The sequence below is a fragment of the Lissotriton helveticus genome, chromosome 2_1 (genome assembly GCF_964261635.1).
Source record: "Lissotriton helveticus chromosome 2_1, aLisHel1.1, whole genome shotgun sequence".
In the NCBI taxonomy this organism is placed as follows: domain Eukaryota; kingdom Metazoa; phylum Chordata; class Amphibia; order Caudata; family Salamandridae; genus Lissotriton; species Lissotriton helveticus.
The window spans coordinates 964,301,139-964,325,978 of record NC_136059.1 but is presented as its reverse complement, the minus strand read 5'-3'; positions in this window follow the sequence as shown (position 1 = coordinate 964,325,978).

Sequence of the window (24,840 nt, the reverse complement as noted above, 5' to 3'; positions counted from 1 at the left end):
ATGTTTAGGGCAATGTGCCGAATGGATTTTTTTCCATAATATTTTTGGGTGTGTTAGGGGTTGCTAAATGTCTGGTTTTTGCAACGTGTCCACGGGGATCGCAACGTCATTGTATAGATCTTCAAAAACTAAAGAAAGAAAACCCTTTAAAAAAGTCACAATATTTCAGGTACTAGGGTGGCTCTGACGAGAGCCGTTGTATTGGTTGTGTGCATATGGCTGCTACACATAAGACCGGATGCAAAGTTTTAAGTTACTTAAAATTACCCCATTGCTTTCCTCTGTAAGGTCCACTCCATCATTTCTATGAATTCCATGCATGTCAAAACGCAGATTGTAGTTATAGTTTTAGTCCATGCGATGGTCTCTGAGGAATACAGAAACAGTTTTATTAGCATGACTCCCGGCTTTGTCGACCTGTGGACAGAATTGATTTGACCACTTCCATTTCTGTCTTTGGCATATATTAGAATGCACCAAAACAGTATGAGGGAAAAGCAACATCAGTTCTGCAAAGGTTTCTTCTTTCATTAGGATTTCCAGCCCTACCCCAGTCAAAGTGTCTAGGTCATTGCCATCACAGTGCACAATCATGAGGTGAAGAGCATGGGGACAGTTTAAATGGAGTTGGTTAAAAAAAAGATACATTTCATTGGATGCTGTTGGCATGAAGGTGAATATAATTAGCTAGTGTGTTGGATGCCTTAGCAAGAAGTTTTATTATTGGCTGTTTTTTAATAAAAGAAATGTAATACCAACTTGGATATGCTTTTGAATCTGTGGAATAAAGCATACCTGCTGTATTCTATTTGGAAGTAGCATGTTCCTTATAGAATGTGCTATGAACTTGTGCCCTACTGGTTCCACTGGGTTGCTAGGTACACTGAGGTAGGAGCATATTGAGGGGAAGGGTGTTAAAGAGAAATAAGTGTTTTTAAAGTTGAGGGGTGATGACACAATGTAAGTAATGCAAGTTTTAATTTCTAATGGTACTCTATACATAAATAGATGAGTGCATGAGGAGAGCCTGAGTGTTTCATCAGTGTATGTGTGTGCCTCATTATTTCATTGACTGCATGCGTTGTAAGTAGGTGTTTAGATGGTTGCATTGGTTCTGCGCAAATGTTATAATGATTGCATATTTACAGCCTTGTAAATATAGTGATACATTAAAAAAGTGTAGAAGGAGCGATGCAATGAAAATGAAAGAATGAGTTGAGAGAGTTGTTGATGAGGGATTTGCTTTGAAAAGGGAAACTTTTCAATTTGATTCCACATAGAATGAAGACTCTTGAAAAAATAGTGTTGTGCGTGAGGAGGCAAAAACAGAAGAAAATATTAGTTAACAGATGTAACTGTTGTACAGATTTTAGTGGAGAATGGATACACACTTCTTGTACAGAGGCTTTCTTTAATAAAGAAAGGTATCCCCAGGATAACAGATTAGTTCATGCTATTGATTAAAGAGAATATTGTTATGAAATGAAGAATGGTAGTCCTACAGCAAAAGAGGTGATGGTACCTATAAATGTAGAAGAAGTTATTGCAGAAGAGGTACAAGGAAGGTGTAGTCAGGTTATTGTATACAAATAAAATTCTAGTAGTGTTTCTAGTATTAGACAGCAATCCATTGATATGTTAAGAAAATGTCTACGTTTCTTTCCAAGGCGAAGTTTAAAACACAAAGGTGCATATTAGCAAGAACCTCGTTAAAACTATCGCCGTTCTAGCGCCAGGAAACTGCCGCTAAAATGGCGTTAATGGGCTTGCTAATATGCGTTATAGAATTCCAATACAAGCCCAGGTTAGATGTGCAGGACATCTAACCTGGGCTTCTATTGGAATTATATAACGCATATAGCAAGCCCATTATCGCTGTTTTAGCAGCAGTTTCCTGCCGCTAAAACAGCAATCATTTTAACGAGGTTCTTGCTAATATGCCCCTAAGTAAGCTATACCACTCAACAATGCAGACTTTAGGTAGGAGACTGTCTTATGTGAAAACTCCTGCTTTATGTTTAGGAAAAATGAATAGAGCACTTTGCATGGTAGTTTGGCAGATGTAGGAAAGGTTTGTGGTATGTGCAGTTTCGTTTCTTTGGTCCTGAGCAGGATTCTATGGAAAATGAAGAGTTGTTAAGAGGAGGGGTTGCAGAACAAGACACATATATTACAGTTGATAGTTTTAAAGAAGAGATTACAAAATGTAACAGTGCTGTCTAAAAAATCAGAGTACGGTTGTAATTGTTGTTGATGCGCTTACCAGAAGATTTAAACACTGACTGTAAATAATTATAACTGGCAAAAGTTACCTGTGTATTTATTTGTAGAGGAATGGTTGAACTCATCTATATGGCAAGTCATATATAAGTAAAGTTACAATAAATTAGAAGATTATAAAATTGAAAACACATAGATATTTGATACCCGTTTTGTAAGATAATATAATGCATACTAATGTAGAAAATCTATGAAGGTCAAAAAATAAATAAACATTAATTATCCTTTACAGCATTTCGAAGGGCAGTTATGGACTGCTCTCCAGTACTTACTACGACTCCACAATCCATGCAGTATGATGCCATCGGGGAAAACATGTGGAGCCTAATCTTGAAATTGAGATTGGACTTTTGAACAGACTCTCTGTTTCAGTGTTGTTGTGCTGCTATTGAAGTCGAGGGTCCTTCAGCTTTGCGTTGCCTTCTTGCTGCTCACAATGAACATGTCATATGAAATGTGCAAAAAATATAAAAGGAGGAAAAGATTGCCATATGTGATTTTTGGAAGCATTTCAAATAGCTGTAACACACTGCTCACCAGCTGAAATAACAACACTGCAGTCCATGCAATACGTGACCATTTCTTATAAACCTTCCAGTCATTTCTGTTGTAGAAGTCTGTACCTCTCAAGTAGGGGTGGGCGGAATTTGCGTAATCGCGTTACGCAAATCTCAGCGAAACGGTAAAAAATCTCTGCAAACACGCAGAAATTCCGCGAACACGCAGAATTGCTTGTTCGCAATGCTTTTTTACTGTTCGCAATTGCTGTTTGCGTGCTCAGGGGGAAATATCTCGCGAACACGCATTTGAGAACGAGAACAAGCAAAAAAATTCGCAAAGTTGCGTAGCGCAGAATTTTGGGCAATTTCGGGTTCTCCACGGAATGCGAAATTACCCAAATTCCGCTAACCAAACGGAATTTACCGCCCAGGCCTGCTCTCAAGGGACTTTCTGGATGGGAATTGTTGCTGCTTCCACTGATGTAGATGGTCCTTCAGCTTCCTTCTGCTTTATCAGTAGTTGGATATGTTTCAAATTATAAGTTATAAGATGATATAACATGAACATAGTCCCACATGAGTCCATAAAAAGTCTCTACACAAAATGTACCATCTACTCACAATAAACTTCTGGAAAAGAGTATTCAAGAAGGAGGAGTGGGTGAATACTTCCTATTCATTTTACTGAACAATATATTATCCAATGTTATTCCTTACTTTCACAGTCGTGTGATGTTTTCAAATTATACATTGCACTAGTTTGGCAACAGTTTTTAATCCCCCATGAGTTTGGCTAAGAATGGATAGTTTGTTGGGTGTTTGGTAGTTATGTTCTATTTGTGATTTCAGATGTTGTTATTTTTTAAAACTGTTATTTATTTTTTAGAAATGTGTTGTTAAAATAAATTCAAACCAATATGTTACTAAACAGCTAGACTCAAACTTTGTGTAAAATATGTCTATATATCTGGTTTTCACTTTGTCATTTGTATTTTTGACTACTGATGTCATTGTGATTTTCGGTGTTGCTGTGAAGAAGGATAATGCAATTTAGGTTTAGTTATTTTGACAAATGAATACAAAGGGGAAAGTTAAATTAGTATCTTACTAAATAGCTACACTGAAACCTTATGTAAAATATGTCTTTATATTTGTTTCATACTTTGTTAAAAACACACGGGGGATTATTTACAAGCCCCTTGCGCCACCCATACGTCACTTTTACCATGTTAAAAATGACACAAAAGTGGTGCAAGGGGCATTCACAGTCTGTCCTCGGCAATGGCACTCATAGAATCATACAGGCCCTACCAGTGCAATCATCAAGGACGTCCTTTCTCCACCCCTCTGCAAATGCGCCTGCTGGAATAGTACTGGTTGTGAGATGAAGTCCCCTTGGCTATTGAGGGTATTCGAAGGACAACTATCCCTCGTGTTACTTCCAGCAAGTCCCACACAGTCAGTTTGCTAAGAGGTCTTTGGAGGTTATGTATCCTTTCTGCACCATTTTGCAAACGCATCTCCTGGCATAATAATGGTTGGGGAATAAAGTTATCTTGGATGCTAAAGGACCGTGGGGACCAAGAAGCCCTCCTGGCACTTTCTGTAAATCCTACACAGTGGGATTTTGAGAGCTGGTCAGAGGCCCGCCCCCCTTTCCGCACCGTTCTGCAAATACCATTGATACTTAAAAAACCATGGAAATTCACTGAAAAAAAACAAAGGTTACAAGTAAGCTATAGTTAGGAATTCACATTTTTTTTAAACTTAGAAATTCACCAAAAAAAACAAAGGTTACAGGGTTGTTATAGTTAGGAAATATGATTTAAAAACCTTGGACACTCACTAAAAAAAAACAAAGGTTAGAGGGATGTTACAGTTAGGCTGATATTTCAATCGTATAAAACCAGAGAAATTTGCAGTTAAAGTTACCCCCAGCAGTTGTGCCCCAGCAATGCACTATTTATGAGATCACATATTACTCATGACATGGTCAGTGACATCACTAATGACATCTCACTTGCAGAGTGGTAGAGAAAGTGGGTGTGGTCTTTTATGACCTCAGCAATGCAGTCGTGTGAGTTTTCCTGGAGGTAGCAGGAGGGCTAGTTGGCCCCCAAGTACCTTCAAGAACCAAGGGGACTTCCTCCCTTAACTAGTAGTGTGCCGGGAGGCACATTTGCAGGGTGATGGAGAAATGGAGGTGACTGCAGTCAACTTCTCAGCAATCCTGCTGTGTGGAACTTACTGGAGGTAACAGGAGGGGTAGTTGCCCTCAAGGACATCCTTGGGGGCCAACTACCCCTCCTTTTATCTCTAGTAAGTCCCACACAGCGGGATTGCTAAGAGGTGTTCAGAGGCCATGCTCCCTTTCTCCACCATGCTTTAAATGCAGCCCTTGGTACTGGCTGGGGGATGTAGTCCACTTTACTCCAGAGGGACCAAGAGGGCCAAGAAGCCCTCCTGGTACCTCCTGTAAGTTGTACAATATGGGATTCATGAGAGGTGGTCTGAGGCCCACCCGCTTTCTCCACCACTTTGCAAACATGACTAAAAAGAGAACACTAGAACATATAAGAGCAATTGAAAATGACGATTTCAGTTACGCGATTGCCAAACATATGAAGAGCCATAAAGGTAAAAGTTGGAAAGACATCAAATACTCAGGAATAGCTTTGATGAAAAAAACATGAGGGAGGAGGAGACCGCCTTAAAAAACTGAGACGTTTGGAATCCAAGCTAATAATTAAATTCAAAACCAGAATCCCGTGGGGATTAAACGGGGATGAAGAAATGCATGTGCACCTATAAAGTGGGACATTGCAACTATGATGAAATGATATTCTTAAATTCTGTTTCTTCAATTCGAGCTCTAACTATTGGTATTATGTAAACTTGACTGATCAAAAGCAACCTAAAACAGAGTGATATTGTTTTTAATATTGATTTAATATCTGAGACACTGATGGCAGTGAGAAAGGTGTGCAACATCACACAAGGAATCGAATAATCAGGCACTTAGCCATGATTTTACCGTGGACACTCAGTCACAAATCATTAATGCAGAACCTGTTAATTCGCAAACCATTGCGACATGGTTATCTGCAGATAGTATAAGCCCATTTTGGAATCTTATACACGTAAATTGTCGGTGTGTTGTCAAATACCGAACTCCTGCCATTACAATGTCTAGGATAAAACTGAGAATAAGTGCACTCAAACTACCATGCCCATAATGCTTCATAATCTGCTAAATTGGTGTCATGTGTATAAATAATGAACACAAATGAGGGACAACTGTTTGTGAACCGTGATCAGGGACCTTTTTGCCCGAAACGCGTAGGTGAGGAACTTTGGGAATAAAGAACCGAAGTTAAACCGTTGAAGTGGTGTGCGGCGTCTTCATTAAATTGGAGGTCTTTTGCTCAAGTATATATATATATATATATATATATATATATATATATATATATATATATATATATATATATATATATATATATATATATATATATATATTACCTACTGGCGGTCGCCAGTAGGTAGTTATAGTTAGGACCTAGTTTCCATAGGAAATCCGCAACATTCTATTTGGATTAACTTTGGCCCCGGTGGACGAATCTTTGCGAATTTCTCAAAGAAGATGGCTCGGTCCGCTGCTCTCCTTCTGTGAAAGTTTTAGGGGGATTCGTCAAGTGGGGGCTGAGATAAAAGGGGGGTCCCAAAACGTGTTTTTCCCATGTTATTTTCCATAGGACGTTTAGACACGGCTACAGCTCGAACGGCTGAATGGATTTATAAGAAATTTGGTAGAAAGGTAGAGTGTGGGTCGCAGATCACGCTTTTGTTTAAATGGTGTAAATCCGTTCAGTAGTTGCTGAGATAATTAAAGTTGAAATCAGTTATATATCTGTAAGCGCGCACGGGTGCGCGCACCTATGCGGGTGTGCGCGAGCGGCATTGTGATTTGCTGTTTAACGTCTGTCAACATTTGATTCGGAGGAAATCAGGAAGTGTTGTCCGCCATTTTGTTAGTGCGAGTGAATATATATTACAGAACAAAGGGTTAGAACATGGAAAGGGGAGAAGGTAGAGATTGTCTGGCCGGGTAGGTTTTCTCAGGGGGTGCAGTATGGACCCTGACCGCGAAAAGAACATTTTTTGTTTGTTAAAAAAGTTGCGGGGTGCGCGCACACGGTCGCGTACCCCTATTTACAAGACTGTGAAAAACTATAGTGGAGAGAATGCAAAGGGAGCAGGGTGGAGACTGTTTGATTTCGTAGGTTTCTTGAGCGGTTTATTAAGGATGCCGAAAGTCTAAAAGTAGCTTTTTTTTTGCAAAAAAGTTACGTGGTGCGCGCACCCGGTCGCGCACGGCGAACAAAAAACATAAAGAAAGATGGAGATAAATTACAAGTTTGAGTGTTTAGATCTAAGGTGGCTCTTAAAAGAGCCCTTGTGTTAATTGAGTTTTTTCTGCACTTATAAGTAAGTTCCGATGCAGAGTCTCATGTTACAGAGGAAAATTCAATTTCCCTCATCCGTGAAATGAACACCATCTCTCCGATAGATGCCTTCCATGTTGAAACGCAGGTTGTTGTTGTATATAGAACCCATGTTATATTCTCTGAGGAAAGCAGAAACAGATTTATTTACATGTTTCCTTGCTTTCTCAATTTGTGGACAACGTTGATTGGACCAATTCCATTTTTGTCTTTGGCATATATTTGAATACACCAAGACAGTTCGAGGAAAAAGTGACATGAATTGACGAAAGGTGTCTTTTAGAAGCATTTCCAGACCTACCCCTGTTAATGTGCCTAGATCATTCCCGTCACAGTAATTCACATAAATGGTTCACTCCCTATCTCAAAGCCCTGCAGCTGGAACTCCGCCAATCTGAACGCAGATGGAGAAGAGATTACTGCTTGTTAAGCAGAGATACTTATGTGGCAGCTCGCAATAAGTATAAATCTGCCATCTCTGCAGCTAAAAAAGCCTACGTCTCAGAGAGAATCTTACTAGCCCCCTGCAAGTCGAAGGAGATCTTCAGAGTTCTGGACGAATTTACATCCGACTCCAGAACGCTTCTGTCCCAGGCCCCTACTCAGGAATCCTGTAATGCACTCAGCACCTTCTTCCTACAGAAAATTGTTTTGATTAAGGATGCCATCCCGGTCACCTCACTGGGCGCTGACTCTGCTACTCCCCCTCATAATGCTCTTTCTATTACTCAGCTCCCCCCCTTAGATCCCACATCCCTAGCCAGCCTGGCCGTTCGCATTAAGTCTGGTTCTCCTGACGACCACTGTCCACCTTCTATACTACGGGACATCTGCCATTCCCTACCCGACTGCATCCTTCCTTTGCTTAACTCTTCTCTCCTCTCCGGGACGGTACCCAGCTCCTTCAAGGAGGCCGTTCTAGTGCCTCTGTTGAAGAAGCCTGGAGCAGATCCGGCCGTCCCGGCGAACTATCGTCCTATCTCTCTTCTACCTTTTCTTTCTAAAATCTTAGAAGCCCATGTCACTGCCTGTCTCTCGAGGTTTATCGAGTGTTCCAACTTCCTCGAAGCCAACCAGGCCGGTTTCCGTCCCGGTCATTCCACGGAGACTGTGATCCTGGCCGTTTTGGACACCTTGAGAGACGGTGCCGACAAGGGTACCTCCCAGGCCTTGGTATTATTAGACCTGTCGGCCGCCTTCGACACGGTGGACCATAACATCCTTCTCCACCGTGTCGAACAGGCCGGCATCCAGGGCCTGGCGCTGGCATGGGTTAAATCCTTTCTTACTGGGAGATCCCAGACACTCAGCCTAGGTACATTCAGGGCCCCCAGGGAACATCTGCCTTGCGGGGTCCCCCAGGGCTCCTCTTTATCTCCCCTTCTCTTTAATCTTTACCTTCGCCCTCTTCTTTTCTATCTTACGCAGTGGGACGTTACCGTTTTTACTTACGCGGACGACCTACAACTCATTTTCTCTCTAAACTCTCCCTCTGCTATTCCCACCTTCCAGGCAGTCATGTCCCACATCTTTCAGTGGATGTGCCAGAACCAGCTTAAACTGAACCCAGGAAAGACGGAGCTCCTCCTGCCGGGCAAGAGCGCCGTCCACTGGGGCCCACATTTCTGGCCGGCAGAGCTTGGCTCCCCTCCCATCCCGGTGGCCTCGGTGAAAAGTCTCGGGGTCACTATTGACGCTGGGCTCTCTCTCGGGCCGCAGGTGGGGACGGTGGTCTCCTCCTGCATGTTCCAGCTACGCAGGATTAGGAAGGTGGCCTACCTCCTCACCCCCGATGCCCTGCTGCAAGTCATCATGGCCCTCGTTCTGTCCCGCCTGGATTTTTCGAATTCCATCTACCATGGTTTGCCCAAATGTTCCATCTATAGGTTGCAAATCATTCAAAACCAGGCGGCGAGACTGGCCCTCGGGATACCGAAGTGGCAATCTGCCAAACCCCTCCTCATCAAACTGCACTGGCTCCCTGTCAGTCTCAGGGCTGCCTTCAAGCTTGGTTGCCTTATCTTTAAGTCTCTCTCTGGCTCTTGCCCCGCTTTCCTGAAATCCCTCATTCGACCCTACTGTCCTTCACGCAATCTCAGATCACTTCATTTACATCTCTTGGTGGTCCCCTCCTTCAAACTCTGTAGATCTGGTGGTCGAAGATTCGCCTTCCTCGGCCCCAAATTCTGGAATTCTCTCCCCCTCCCAGTTAGGATCTCTGGCACTCTCATTCAATTTCGCAAATCACTAAAAACTTGGCTCTTTCCACAAACTAGCTAAACTCCCTCTGCTTCTTCTTAGCACCTTATCAGCGCCATGATACCCACGGTGACAGTGCGCTTTACAAGCACCCCCTTAACATAACATAACATAACACCACAGTGCACAATTATCAGGTTAGGTTCAGGGAGATGCATAAAAGTTTTCACCAATGGTATCAATTGGTTACATCTTAATCCTCTTTGGCCAATCCACGTAATTTGCACATTTGGTAAGTCAAGGTTAGAAATTCGTCTGTTTGCAGCATATTTTTCACTCCAGTGAATATAACTGTGTCCTACAAGCCAAACCTTCATTTTCAAGGCAGATGCAGAAGTACTTCGATGGGTTTTTGAAGTGGAATGGCAAGTAGATGGTGAAAGTCACGATAAAAAAGTGTATGAGGTGTCGTGTTGATGAAAAACTGAAAATGATTGGTTGATTGTTATACCTCAAGATTGAATACTACGTTGTATGTTACTGTTTTTTTAAAACGAAATGTTCTATTGGTTGTGGAAAAAAAGAAATGTAAAAAAACAGTGGAAAGGCAGGTGTGTTTGCAGGGAATTGCGCCTTATTGCTTTGATTTAGAACGTTGAGATATGAACTTTTGACCTGTGCCTTCAGCCAGGTGCAGAATGAGCTGTTACCATGGTAACAGCCAGAGAAGGCAGAGGGTGAAGGGGGACCTTTATGTGACTTTGAAAATATTGAAAGGATAACCAACTGAAATGTTAATTTGATTATGAAATTGTGCGGGAACAAATATGATTGGTTGGAGAGACATATATGAGTCTGTATTGACAGGAAATCTATGCCATTATTCTTTGGTTGCAGTGATAGAAGTATTATTGAGAGCTCCGTCAAACAGCTATCGTTTTGCTACTATCATTGTTCTACATCTTATAAAGCATTGGTAAAGGTGAGTGTATAACTGTTTGTTTTATGATGTACCGTTAAATGTGGTTTGATCACTATATTTGATTATTTGATTTACAGTGTCTAAGCAACCACATTTTTGACTTTGTTACGGTTTTATATGTTTTCAACTACTGTTTTTTTAAAATTTGATTAAGGTTAGTGGACTTCAGTCATGTTAGGTCTATGAATTAAATGTCAGTTTGAGACGGATCTGCAACAAAATTTGGGGGGACGAAAAAAAATGATTTTTTCTAGGGGGACATGAACGTGTAATCTGTAGGTAGAGTAAAGCTGGAGGGGCTCTTAGAATGGGTAAAACAAGTGCAAGGCCTAATTAACATGCAAATGGTTCTTTATAAAGATGTGAAACGTTCAGGTGCGGATCTGTGTGTATCTGGGATGTATGTTATCTTGGGCTTCCACAGCAGACGTGAGTGAGGGGTGGAGGGGGTGAAGTTGTGTCCAGTTAATAGGGGTTGTGCGCCGTTTTTTCACTTTCTTTGAAGTGTGAATTATAGTTTTGAATGTATTTGTGGTATACTGAATAAACGGAATATAAAATGTAATAAAATAGACAGAAATTAATTGAGATTTGGGAGCGTTTGTACATAATTTGTAAAGTTGGTTACAGATCAAAAAAAAGGAATTAGCAGAGACACAGATAATGCAGGTAGAGAGAGAAATTGTAGATTATATGTGATATCATCGACAAAAAGTGGGAATGCTTTAGGTATTTTAAACTTTAAGTTTGAGGAAAAAATTACAGTGTGGTTTGTGGCCGAGGGATGCACTGGTGGGGGTGGGGTGAGAAGGAGAGGTGTCCCAGTACAATCAAATGAAAACTTGTGACCATGAGGTTGTACACAGGTTCGTGGAGTATATGCCTTCATAAATTGATGTAGAAGACCGAATATATATAGAGGTTTCTGTGTTCCGCCGTTTGACTGTATTTTCATCTTACTCCTGCTTTCCGTATCAGTTGCTTTGTGTTATCTTAGTGTGTGTATGTGTGTGTGTGTGCGTTCAGTCTGGGCTGAGGAAGTTTGTTCTGCAGGCAGACACAGATAGTCGCATCAAAGTACTTGGCAGGTTTCGAAAATATTATTTATATAATTGAGATGGTTTTTGGAAGCGTTAGTCAGTGTATGTCGAGTTTTAGAATTACCGCTCGGTGGGCACCACAGAGCTGAGGGTTTGTTGTGTTTCACTTCTTAGTCCCTTTGTTTTTTCACTTTGTTGTCTGATGGCTGGCAAAGACGTGTTTTTTATAGTGGAGATGAAAGGGTGATAAGTACTGAAATACGAGATAGCGTGTGCTCTGTGGAAGCGGGGGAGCAGTGATTAACAGTCTGAGTGAACCACAACTGCGGCGGTGCTTCGTTACAGTAATAAATTATTTTTTTGCCAGAGGTACGATTGATGCTATGGTTCACAACTCGCAAAGAAAGGCTTGACTGACCGTCACAGGCCAGCGGGTTGAACTATGAATAATTCAGGTTGACAAAAGAAAACATGAATTGAGTACAGCTGAGATTACGTCAAACACATGAATACAGTTTTAGTATACATTATTTCAGTTGTGAATATGGGTTAAAAGAGGGAACGTATAAATTTGAAATATTTATTCACTGATGCAGTGCTTTGAAGCGAAGTTTTTTATCTAATACAAGTAAAGATATTATAAAGAAAGTAGTGGGCATAGTTATTAGTCCATACAACACAAATGATGGAAATGTAGTATGAAGCAAAATGAATAACGTTTAAAAAACATATTGTACAGCCCCGCAATCAAATATATTAAATTATATTGCATGCAAGAAGGTGTCTTTTGATTTTCAGTTCAGTAATCATATATGAAAATGCTAGTGGTTAAACATCACCTCATTAACAATTAGTTTTCTGCATACGAAGCACTAACAAGCTTGTTGTATGGTATTGTGAAAGGAAATGAAAAACGCGCCAAAAGCGAGAACTTGGCTGGAGGTGTATGTATGTTATCTGCCGGTACGTTTGAAAATTAGTACTCAGAACAACTACTGTATTGAGATAATTTTGTGAAAGGTTTCAGTACTCGGTGTAACATACAGGTTGATAAGCATGGGTAATATCAGTGTAATCAAATACTTTTCAGTTATGAATCAAAAATCTTTCAATAGGCATAAAACAAAAACAGCACATATGTGTGTAAGGCGGAAATTGGAGTAGAAAGGGAAAATGGTGATAAACGATATAAAAAGTAATTGTAACTATACACATTTACCAGGGCACATTTAACCCTATTTTATGCAGCCTTGCTTCGAGAATATTTCAAATTAGATAAGATAACATAAGCTAGTGATTTGTTGAAATTAAAGCATCATGAAATGTTTTGAACAAAATCGAGTAGGTGTGGAAAAAAATTTAACTCCATATAAAATAAAAAAATCTCACCAGCAGGAAATTGCAATGTCCAATGTTAGTAAATCCAATAGGTCTGTTTATATAAAACATAAAAATAAAAAAATAATAAGAAAAATAAGGAAGGGAAAAAACAGTCAAGATATCAATGGCTTGCATAACAGTCATCCTTCCATTGAATAGGCAAATTAAGTGGCAACCGCTTCTAAAAGAAAGTCATTGTTATCGTCCGAAAACAAGTCAGCCATCCAATTGAAAAGAGGAAATGAACATACATGGTCATTAATAACCGGAGCCTCTAGTACCATCAGAGGACAACTCGGTGAATTTTCAATGTAGCTGTGTGCCAAGAAATCTTGCGCCGCTGCGAATATATTCCAATGACCCAGAACTCCATGTATCGCTGCAAAGGCCATAATCCCTCCGTCAGAACAAAGCTGTTCATGATCAAGTAATGGATTCATGAGATGATTGTAATTCACTTCAGGAGGTACTGAGTTGCAGAGACATAAGTCCAGGGCCCACATGAAATCACAGCTCAGGCAATGAAATACAGGCTGCACACAGGTGAAATAGGAAAATCGAAATGATAATCCATATGATGCACTCAAAGTCGCGAGTGGTAGGATGCCATAGTACTCAAGCATCTTGTGGCGAAACAGTTCTAAGTGCTCCAACTCGTTTGCGAAGACAGGACGGACCTCCATTTTGTAATAAAGAAAATAGGAATACAAAAGTAACAGCTGCTGGTAGTAGATGAGGAAGTTTAGAAACATAGATCAGAGAGTATTGAGTGAAGAGTAGCAGAATGCCTTTAAATAATTTGGCGCAAAAAAATCACCAAACCATTGGTTAGTAGTTGCAAAAAAAATAGCCCAGCTGGGAAGTGGAGGAGCGTTAAAGATTATGAGAGTCACCTCAGAAAATTGTAAAGGAAGGTCACTATTTAATAAGGTATGCAGTTTTCTGCGAGTGTTAGCTAAGTGAATGAGATTTGTTTGGGAACAGATGCTCGGGTAGCTTGATTTTGTGACAATAAGGCTGTTGTTCAAGTCTGGGGATGGAACTTTCAGTTCAAGGCCGGATTTCGCGGCCAGACGGAAACATCAAGGTTCTCATGCGGGGGTGGATAAACTACATTTTTACAGAGAGATATATGCAGAGTGACTATTATAGAGTAAGGCTTGTCGTTTAAAAACTCAAAGTAGTTCACATTGCTTGAAAATAAATATTCACTGCTGAGTATTAAGGTAAAATTCGGCATTATAGGAGGTACCGGTGTACCTTTGAAAACACATGCACCATTACAGCGCTTCCTGTTAAATAAGTCATGCAATTGGTAGTGCCTGGATGTGATCAATTATGTGCGGTATTGATATTTTTGACACTGTGTACTTATGAGTAGTGGAGAAGTGACGCAATGAGATGATGTTAGGTGAGTGTAGTGTAGTAATGGAACGGAAAACCTTTAAAGAGAGTTACATTTAGTGTGGAATACTTTTTAATTTTTAAGAAACTTAGGTATGAGAATATTGTTGTAGTGTCAGCGGGACTGTAAGTTGAAGTTTGATAAACATTATTGAGAGGAGTAAATTAAGGTTTATTTAACTTGTGCAGTTATTAATCTGTGTGAAAGGCAATAGTCCACAGTCTTGTAAATAGGGGTGCGCGATCGAGTGCGCGCACCCCGCAACTTTTTTCAGAAAAAAAAAATGGTCTTTTCACGTTCAGGGTCTATACTGCACCCCCTGAGGAAACCTATGCGGTTAGATAATCTGTACCTTCTCTCCTTTCCATGTTCTAACCCTTTGTTCAGTAGAATATATTCACTTGCACTAACAAAATGGCGGTCAACACTTCCTGATTTCCTCCGATTCGAATGTTGACAGACGTTAAATAGCAAATGACAATTCCGCAAACTGTAAATTTTTGCAATTTTGAAAAATAGGCCAAATTATAAAACTTAAAGACCTGAAACTATCTTCAAGTCTACTCTCCGTTTGCACTATTAAATTTTATTTACAAACCACTTAGTCGTCAGCCTTGTAAATAGGGGTGCGCGATTGAGTGCGCGCACCCTGTAACTTTTTTCAAAGAAAAAAAATGTTGTTTTCGCGTTCAGGGGGTATACTGCACCTCTTGAGAAAAACTACCCGGTTAGATAATCTGTACCTTCTCCCCTTTCCATGTTCTAACCCTTTGTTCTGTAGAATATATTCACTCGCACTAACAAAATGGCGGTCAACACTTCCTCATTTACTCCGATTCGAATGTTGGTAGACGTTAAGCAGCAAATCACAATTCCGAAACTTTTAATTTTTGCAATTTTGAAAAAAAGGCAAAATTACAAAAGTTAAAGTCCTGAAACTATCTTCATGTCTCCTCTCCCTTTGCACCATTACATTTTATTTACAAACCACGTTTCCTTTTCATCATACACGATTGTTTCTCGGTTTTCCACATTGAACGCGTAGACACTTTTCCCTTTTCAGTCACTTATGCGGCTGTGCGTGAGCGGCATTGTGATTTGCTGATTAACGTCTGTAAAGATTCGACTCGGAAGAAATCAGGAAGTGTTGAGCGCCATTTTGTTAAAAAACACCCTGCACATAATATACATGTATTTAGGAAACAAATATACTAAGTAAGGTTGTGTAGCAGTGCATATCATAAATATTGCATGTAGTATCCTGGCAATGTGTGGTAGATTATACTGTAAATGATGATTGATTTTAAAAAATTGTGGGTGAAAGAATTGGTAATTAAATGTGTTTCACAAAGAAATATTAAACTTAGGGTTTAGGATATATATTGGATAGAAAATTAGGGAATGTATCTGTTAGGCATGAAATTTGGCAGAATGGGTGTATGTTGTCTAATAAATATGTCTGTAATATGTTAACTAAAATGTAGTTGTTTATTTTTTTTTAAGAGTGTTTGGTGCTGAAAAGCAACAACCTGAAGTGAACGTGAGAGTATACAACGACCAAATTCTTTTTTACAGGTGAGTTGAACTTTTTTAAATGACAATTTATTTTTGTGCAGATTACCATAATAAGCAAAATTTTTAAGAATATTTGCACTGCTTCTCTTTTGCAGGAGGATTTTAATTTCTATTTTAAACATGTCTGTACCTGCTTGCAGTACATATGTATTTTGAAATATGGTTCCATTGTTTGTTGGTAGTATCTTTTTATGGGATGGGTTCATGTGTTATTTTCTATGTAGTTTGGGTTCATCTATTCTTTGATTGTTAGAGTTTGCTGTTTACGTGGATTAATTTTTGCTAAGTCATCATTATCTCTCTAACTTATGCTGTATCATTTGTGTACAGTCATTTTTCTTGATTTATAGAGGTCTATTATGATATGGCTGTTGGCGTGATGGCCATTTCTGATGCATTTCTGTGACTATACTATCTATTTGCACTGTATTATATGCATTTGCACAGGTGTATTATGATGTGGTCAGTCGGAGGCTGTGGAGGGACTTACGGTGGGGCAGGGAGGGAGGGAGGGGGAGGTGTAGGGTGGAGAGATCTAAAATCTGGGATATAGATAATTGCAGGTAAGTATACAATTCAATTAATAAAACGAATTTTGTAGTGTACACAGCATCGTATTTTGCAATGCAGTGCGCACTACAAAATTCATTTCAATAATTAAATTATGTATTTATTAGAAATTATCTATATCCAGGTTTTTCGGTCCCTCCACCTCCTCCTCCTTGTCTCCCTGCCCCAACATAATTCCCTCCACGAGTCGAGGATGAATGTGGTTTCATATGGTTATGATGAAATGTTTTACATTAGATGAAATTTACATGTTGAGTATGCTGTTTAAAGGTAAAAGCAACAGCCTTTGTGGGAAGTAGCAATCTGTTTAGTGAATGTTTTAATTGGTATATTGTGAGTCACTCCTTCAGTTTGCATACAGTTTGAATCATAGTTTGTAGTGGTGAACTCTGAAAATAGATCCCTACAAATAAATTAGAAAGTGTATAAATAGTTCTACAGCACACAAATTCTGAAAACAAATTTCACACTGAAATGTGTTATTACAGCACAATTTCAATTAGAAAAAATAAAAGGAATAGTGTTAATGTGTAGGATCAAAGTGTCAGTTTCTTTGTAAAATAAAGAGGAAGGTGCTATCTTAATCTATGTAGTTAATGTCTTAAAAAGTATGAAAATGTATATAGTTTAAAGATTAGTAACGGTAATTTTTGGTCATCTAATCATAAGAAAGATATAATTTAGTCTTTATATTTTCTTAAAAGGACACAGAAGATAGAAAGGAAGTAGTAAAATGGAACAATCTTCAGAAAATATAAATGTCCATTTTGATATGGCAACTGAACTTATTGAAGAATTATTACAAGAAATATTTGAAGACGAAAATGGAACAGAAAATGAGGACTTTTGGGACTTCAGTTTTGATAGTTCATACTTAGAAATGGTGGAAGGGGAAGAAGAAGAGAATTTGCAAGAAGAAAATAATATTAATGAAGTATCTGATGAAATCATGCTACATGTGCTTCTGGAATAGGAATTATTAAATCAATAAAATTATTTTTGTTTAAAAAAAAAAGTTGAAAACATGATTGTTGTACTATTCATCGGTATTCTCTTTTTTGAGAATGATAGTAAAAGTTTTGATGAGGTGTGTAACAGATTAAAGTAAAAACAATTAAAAGCATTAGGAACACCTACAATGCTTGAAAATTAGTATACTACTTATATGCCTGAAAAATTACATTAATAAAATACATGTAGAATGATAACACAGGTATGGAGTGTCATAAATTTAGAAACAATATTCACTATAGGATTTCCTACTCTGACCAGAGACTGTTTCTTTGTCTTTATTGTAGTTATATAATGAAGCAGTGGTTATTACTTGTAATTTATATGGTAGTAGGGGTCTATAATGTTTTTTAACTTTTTTCCAAACAGATTGTCATTTATATCACAAACATCAATCACTATGCCGACCAGAAATGAAAAAAGAAAGCTGTATAAAAAGACATACCATTTGAAGAGGAAAGAAGCACAAGATTTATCTAATCAACAAAGGACGGAGAAAAACAAGGGTGCTCCTGGTAAGAGCAGCAAGGATTTTTTGAAAGAATTGTGTCAAAGGAAAACTCAATTGGATAATGTTGAAAAGGAAAAACAGTTTTCAGTATCTACAAGGAGAAATGGAAGAAAAAAGAAAATTGTGTCTGAAATCAGTGGTGAGGAAAGTATGTACAGTAAAAGACGTACTAATCAGTTTGCGGAAATAAGGAAACGTATGTTTCATAAGAGAGTAGTTTTGAATTTATTGAAAAAGGAAAAAGTTTCTAAAAGGAAATCTGCTTTTTATAAGAAGAAAAAATATATAGAGGAAGTTGTGGATGATGCGTTTGAGACAAAAAAAAATTGTTTATTTTAGTGCTTAAAAGAATAAATACACTAAATAAGGCAATCAGAGTTTTAAAAGCTAAGAGTAAATGGAAGAGACACATAAATAGAAGTAATTTTTGTAAAATCTTTTCTGGTAAATGGATGCATACTTCAAATTCTGAGCCATTTTTTAATGAAGAGAGTTACTTTCAAAGTAACGACTTGTTGCATGCAGTTGACACCAGTGGTCGAGCGTATGAAGTGAAGGATGGCTGTCCTATTGAGAAAGAGAAAATTGAGGTCAGAAATCCAGAAGGGGAAATAGGTGGAGAAGTTTTACAGGGACGTGTTCATGCTCCTGTTTATAGTTGGAATTGTAGCAGTATTTGCAGTGTACGACAGGATTCAATTGATTTCTTTCGCAATTTCTTACGTAAGTACACTAAGGAAAGTCTAAAAAAAAATTGTAATGTTGCAAGAATTAGATCGTTTCAGAGTGAGAGAAAAAACAGGTTTGCAAGGCCATTCTCTGGCTTGTCTTTCTAAAAAAATATGCCAGAGTGTTTTTCATCACTTCAGGATGTTAGCAGTGCATCATACCAAAATGAGAAAATTAGTTAGAAAGATGTATTATGCAAAAAGTCCAACACTTAAACTTAAAGAGTTAAATAGTGCTTTTTTGCATGGATGTGCATTAGATGTGAAGAATATTTGTGCAGAAATTGAGGTAAGTTATTTTGCTCGAGATGAAGAGAATGTAGAAACTGATATAGTTATAGAAGGAAATGTGTTAGAAAATGTTGCACATTTTAATACTGAAGAATTTGAACAGGAAATAACAAAGTTTAAGGTGATTGCAGGTGAAAAACCAAATTTAACTTGTGTGTGTTGTCGACGCATTCATTACAAAAGTCAAACTAGGTTAGTTGATTTATATTTAAAAAGTGAAGATGAAGATAATACTCAGTGGAGAGAGTTTGCGACTTATTTGCTGGTAGAAAACTATTTTGATTTGGGTTTTGAGCAACGTATTTGTAAATATTGTTATAATAAATTAAATGAAAATAGAATGCCTGCTAGAGCTGTATATAATAATCTTGAGTTGATAAATATTCCATCGGAACTGAAGGATTTAAATACTTATGAGACTATTCTGATTCAATGTGTACATCCTTTTCAGGCTATTGTTCGTATGGAGCCTAAGACTGGGAAATTAAATCCTACAGATTTACAAAGAAGATTAAAGGGTAGAGTTGTATATTTGCCACTTGACAATTGGTATTGAAAATGTAGAAGAGGAACCTCTAGTTATTCTAGTTAATGGTGTACCTACAAAGAGTAAGAAAATCTGGCAAGATTTAGTGGATGTTAGGAAAGTGAAAAAGGCAACGTTGTATTTAGTCAAAAATAATAAATACTATAAAAATGTGTATGTAGAAGAAGAGAATGTAAGTGAAGAAGAGGATAATGATTTGTCTTTTGGACAAATTGAAAAAGTCGACTTGTCCAGAACTGAAGAAATTTATGAACATTACAGTGTTCATCCACTGTATTCGAAAGAAGCAATGGGGAATGCTATTGAGTTATTTCAGATGAAAAAAGCAGAAGGAAGTCCTATTAGTGTATGGGAAAAAAGTTTGGAAGGTCGTTGTTTCCCACAGTTATTCCCAACAGGTGAAGGTGCGCGATATGATGATCGACCTATGCAGATTCCTGCATCTGAGTATTGGACAACAAGATTATATGCAGAAGATCCTAGATTTCGTCAATGTATTCCATATTTGTTTCATCTTCTGTTTGAGAGTGACTTATCTGGTCTTTCTTATGCAGTAAACCATATCTTAAAAAGTGGAGTGCATCTGCAAAATGTTTCAGCAAAGGAATTTATGGATAAAGTGCAAGAGAAAGATAGTGTTTTGGATTCTCACCTAATTAATTTAATGGCATGTCAGCGTGGTACTAATGAGTATTGGTACAGTCGTCATGGAGATTTAAAATGCATGCTAAGAAACTTGGGAGCACCAACATGGTTTTTAACTCTAAGCTGTGCAGAGTATGCCTGGGAAGATTTACTTGATTTTCTTCGGGAGGCGAATGTAGGTATTGAAAATATAAACTACAAGACACCAGGAGAATTGTGTTCGTTGGATCCGGTTAATGTTTGCAGATATTTTAATCATATGTTTGAAGCTATGATGTCTTTTATTACAAACAAGAAAAATTCTCCGCTTGGTGAAGTTCTGGATTTCTTCTGGAGAAAAGAGTATCAAGCAAGAGGTGCTCCTCATATTCACATGTTACTATGGATCAAGGATGCTCCCAAATTTGGAAAAGACTCCGATGACACTGTACTGTCTTTTATTGAACAATATGCCACTTGTGACATACCTAACAGTACAACTGATAAGGACTTAAGAGGAAAAGTGTTACAGTTTCAAAGACATCGTTGTGGAAAATATTGTCTGCGAAAATTCAAATCAAAGGATAAATTCTATACTAAATGTCTTTTTGGATTTGCACGACCGGTGCTTTCAAAAGGAAGAGTCAACAATTTGATGTCAACTTTGCGACATAATATCAGAAGAAGATCACCCAAAAATACATACAATTTAAGAAGAGGTGAAGAGTCCAAATATATAAATGACTACAACCCTGTCATTTTGACCATGTGGAATGCTAACATGGATATACAATATGTTGCGGATAACTCTATTGCTGTGGCTCGATATGTAACGTCTTACATCACGAAATCTGAAAAGACGGAACTGAAGGAGATGTGGGAAGATATTTCTCATGAAAAGAGCCTAAGCAAGAAATTGTATACGTACAGTTTGAAGATGTTATCTCATCGAGAAATTGGCGCATATGAATGTTGTGATCGATTATCATCAGCAAATCTTTATGCGAAATCTCGAAGTATCCTGTGGGTGAGTTTAGGTCTTGCAGGAACACGAAGCCGTGTTTTGAAAACTGTGCAAGAAATTGAATATTTAGCAGAGAAAGAACCAGACAGTACAGACATTCTGAAAACAAATATGTTGGATACATACTACCCAAATAGAAGTACTCTGCTTGAAAACCTTTGTCTGTATGAAGTACTTGAAAAATACACTTTTAAAAGGAATATTAGAGAGAATGTTGAAAAAGGTATATACGCTGTGATTGGACAGGAAGGATGTCTGGTGAAACAAAGAAAAGGACACCTGATTAATCACCGAAAACTGAGTTGTGAAAATCCAGACAAAAGAGAATTTTACTATTTAGCTCTTTTGCAACTCTTTAAACCCTGGCGTACTGAAGAGGAACTATTTGGAGAATTCGTTAGTTATGAAGATTCCTTTAATGCATCAAAAAGTAGTATAGAATGTCCTGTTTTTAGTAATTATCTCAAAATGTTGAACGACGAAATAGAGCAAGAAGCAACAATTGCAGCGGAGATTGCTAGAGAAAGTTCACAAGACACTCAAAGTTCTGCATCGTTGAGTCAGGATCCACTGGGAGAACCAATTATCCGAAATGAAGCAGCCACTGCCATGGATGAGGTGGAAAGAGCAATGCAGCAAGCTCAAGAGGATATAATAAACTTAGAAGAATTGGAGAAGGAATTTAATCTTGAGCAAAGACAGATATATGACGAAGTGACAGAGCACATTGAGCATGGTTTTCGTCATGACAAAAAAGAATGCTTATGTATGTCATTTGAACCTATTCGACTATATGTAAGTGGAGAAGCTGGAACAGGGAAAAGTTTTCTTATAAAAGGAATTACTACATATCTACAGCAAAGAACTCCGTCACCGCTGTCTTGTGTTGTTACTGCTCCAACTGGATTGGCAGCACATAATATTAAAGGTATTACTTTACATCACTTACTGATGCTGCCAGTTGAACATGAAAATAAATTACAATATCACAAGCTATCTGGAGACGCTTGTTATGAAGTTTCTAGAGATTATTGATGAGGTAAGCATGGTATCCAATTTAATGCTTGCTTTTGTACATTCAAGAATGCAGCAGATACTTAAAACTGACTATGATGTCTTATTTGGAGGGAAACATGTCATAGTTTTTGGAGATCTACTGCAACTAACTCCTGTGAAAGGACAATCTGTATTTGAAACTGTTACACATGAAGACACCAGAAAGTGTCTTGGCAGTATTGGAAATGTTAATATATGGTCACATTTCAAATATACTGAACTGATTCAAAATATGCGACAGGCAAAGGATACTAAATATGGAAATATTCTTCAAGATATAAGGATTGGAAAACTAACTGAAGATGCGAAAGAAACTCTACGAACTCGATTACTTTGTAAGTTGTTTCCCAATGAAGATAATGTACCTGAGAAAATATATAGTAAAGAGGTAAAAGATAAGTCAGTCATATGCTTGATGCCAACTCTAAAAGAATGCTCAGTTTTCAATGAGAAAATGTTGAAGTTGGAAAATCAAGAAATTAAGAAACTGGAAGCTAAAGATAAGATAGAGCATGAAGGAAGTACTATTGTTTTGTCTGAAAAATTAAAGTTAAAATTGGATACTCTTCAGAAATCTATATCTAAAACTGCTGGCTTAGAGAAGAATCTGTATGTATGTTTAAATTGTCGGATTATTTTACGGGGAAATTTACTTGTAGAAAGAGGTTTGGTGAATGGAGCAATGGGTAATATTGTTGGTTTTGTAAATTACCCAAATAGAGATGAGATTGAATTTTTACGAATAAAATTTGATGGAATTGAGGAAGTTCAACAATTCAGTCGCTGTTCAAGTCGTTTTTTACTTGTGAAAGACTTGTATGTCCGTCGGAAACAATTTCCAATTTGTTTGGCATATGCAGTGACTATTCACAAATCTCAAGGTTTAAGTGTAGATTGTGCTTTGGTAAATATTGGAAATAGTGTATTCAAAGAGGGTATGGGATATGTTGCTTTATCACGAGTTAGAACTTTATCTGGACTTTATCTAATTGATTTTGATGAGACAAAGATTAGTGCAGATTTAAAATGTGTGAAGGAGTATAATAGGTTAAGAAGAGAATATGCTCCAAGTTTACCTCAATATCCTTTAATTAAAAAGATTATAGTTGGTCAGAAAAGGAGAAATGAGGAACAATGTACTGAAGTAGTAGAGAAACGAAGAAAAAAAGATGAGACTGTCATTGGTAGGAGTAAGAAAAAGGTTAGTACTACAGAGATTGTTGGATTTAAATTTGAAAATAGGTCTGGTGTCAACTGCTATGCAAATGTAGTGGTTAATGTGTTTTTTTTCTAAAAAGTTTACAGCAACAGATTAGAGAAAATCAGGAGCAAACATTTTGTTGTTCTTTAAATTCTGTGTTTGAAAAATGTACCAGTGGTAATAGTGAAGTAGCAAGTGTTTCAGAAGTAAGGAATGTTTTAGACATATGTGCAGGAGAAAATCAATTTTCTCAGAATATTCAGCAAGATTGTCAGGAATTTATTATGTATATGCTTACAGTTTTGGAAGAAGAAGGTGTAGGTATTGATAGTCTTTTTGGGCTATCTTATAAATGGGAACATATTTGCAATAATTGCTCATTTACAAGTAGTACTGAGATACACACAGAAAGATTTATATATTTAACATTACCAGATTGTGAAACAGTGTCCTTTAATAAACTAGTTAAAGATGCGTATCAGAACATGGTCTGCTCTCAATGTAACTCAGAAATGTTATCAACCTTATTTATCCACAGATATGGACAGTATGTAATTTGAATGCTTCAACGATGCAGAGCTGATGGTAGTAAATTGTCAACTTCAATAAAAAAAAATTGTGGCTTCTAAAATATCTATTTCTAGAAGAACATTTGTAACTGTAGCAATTATTTTTCATAAAGGGCCATCAATATCATCAGGACATTACATAGCTTATTTGAAGTGTCCAACTGGTTGGATGCTCTGCAATGATAGTCAATTAAGTTTTAAGAAACGTTTGCTTTCTGAGTTAAAAAATTCTTATCTGATATTTTTGGAACCAAAATTTCAGTGAAATTACTTGGTCTAGTCAGAGTAATACTGTAAAGATATGAAACTGTGTTGTTTAGAAATATCATGTGATTGAGGGTGTTCAAATCTAGAAATGAAACTTTTATGTGGCAAAGTGATAGTGTCAGGTAAGGTTTCCTTAATGTTTATGGTACAGGACATGTTGGAATTAACTCATACTATTTGGCCATGCGGAAAACAATGAGATATCAAAATGTGGAATTGAGATAAATGTTTTTAGAACATACTTACTCTGAAGTTTGTTGAGAGGTATTAAAAAAAACGAATTAACTCATACTATTTGGCCACGCGGAAAAGTATGAGATATCTAAATGTGGACTTGAGATAAATGTTTCTAGAACATACTTACTCGCAAGTTTGTTGACAGTTACTCAAAAAATAACGAATTAACTCATAGTATTTGGCCACGCGGAAAAAAATGAGATATCAAAATGTTGACTTGAGATAAATGTTTTAAGAACATAGTTGCACGGTTATTTGTTGAGAGGAAATTAAAAGTTACTGGTATACTTTAATTAGTTTGTAATTGTGGAGTATGTGGTGTGCTTACTCAAGAAATT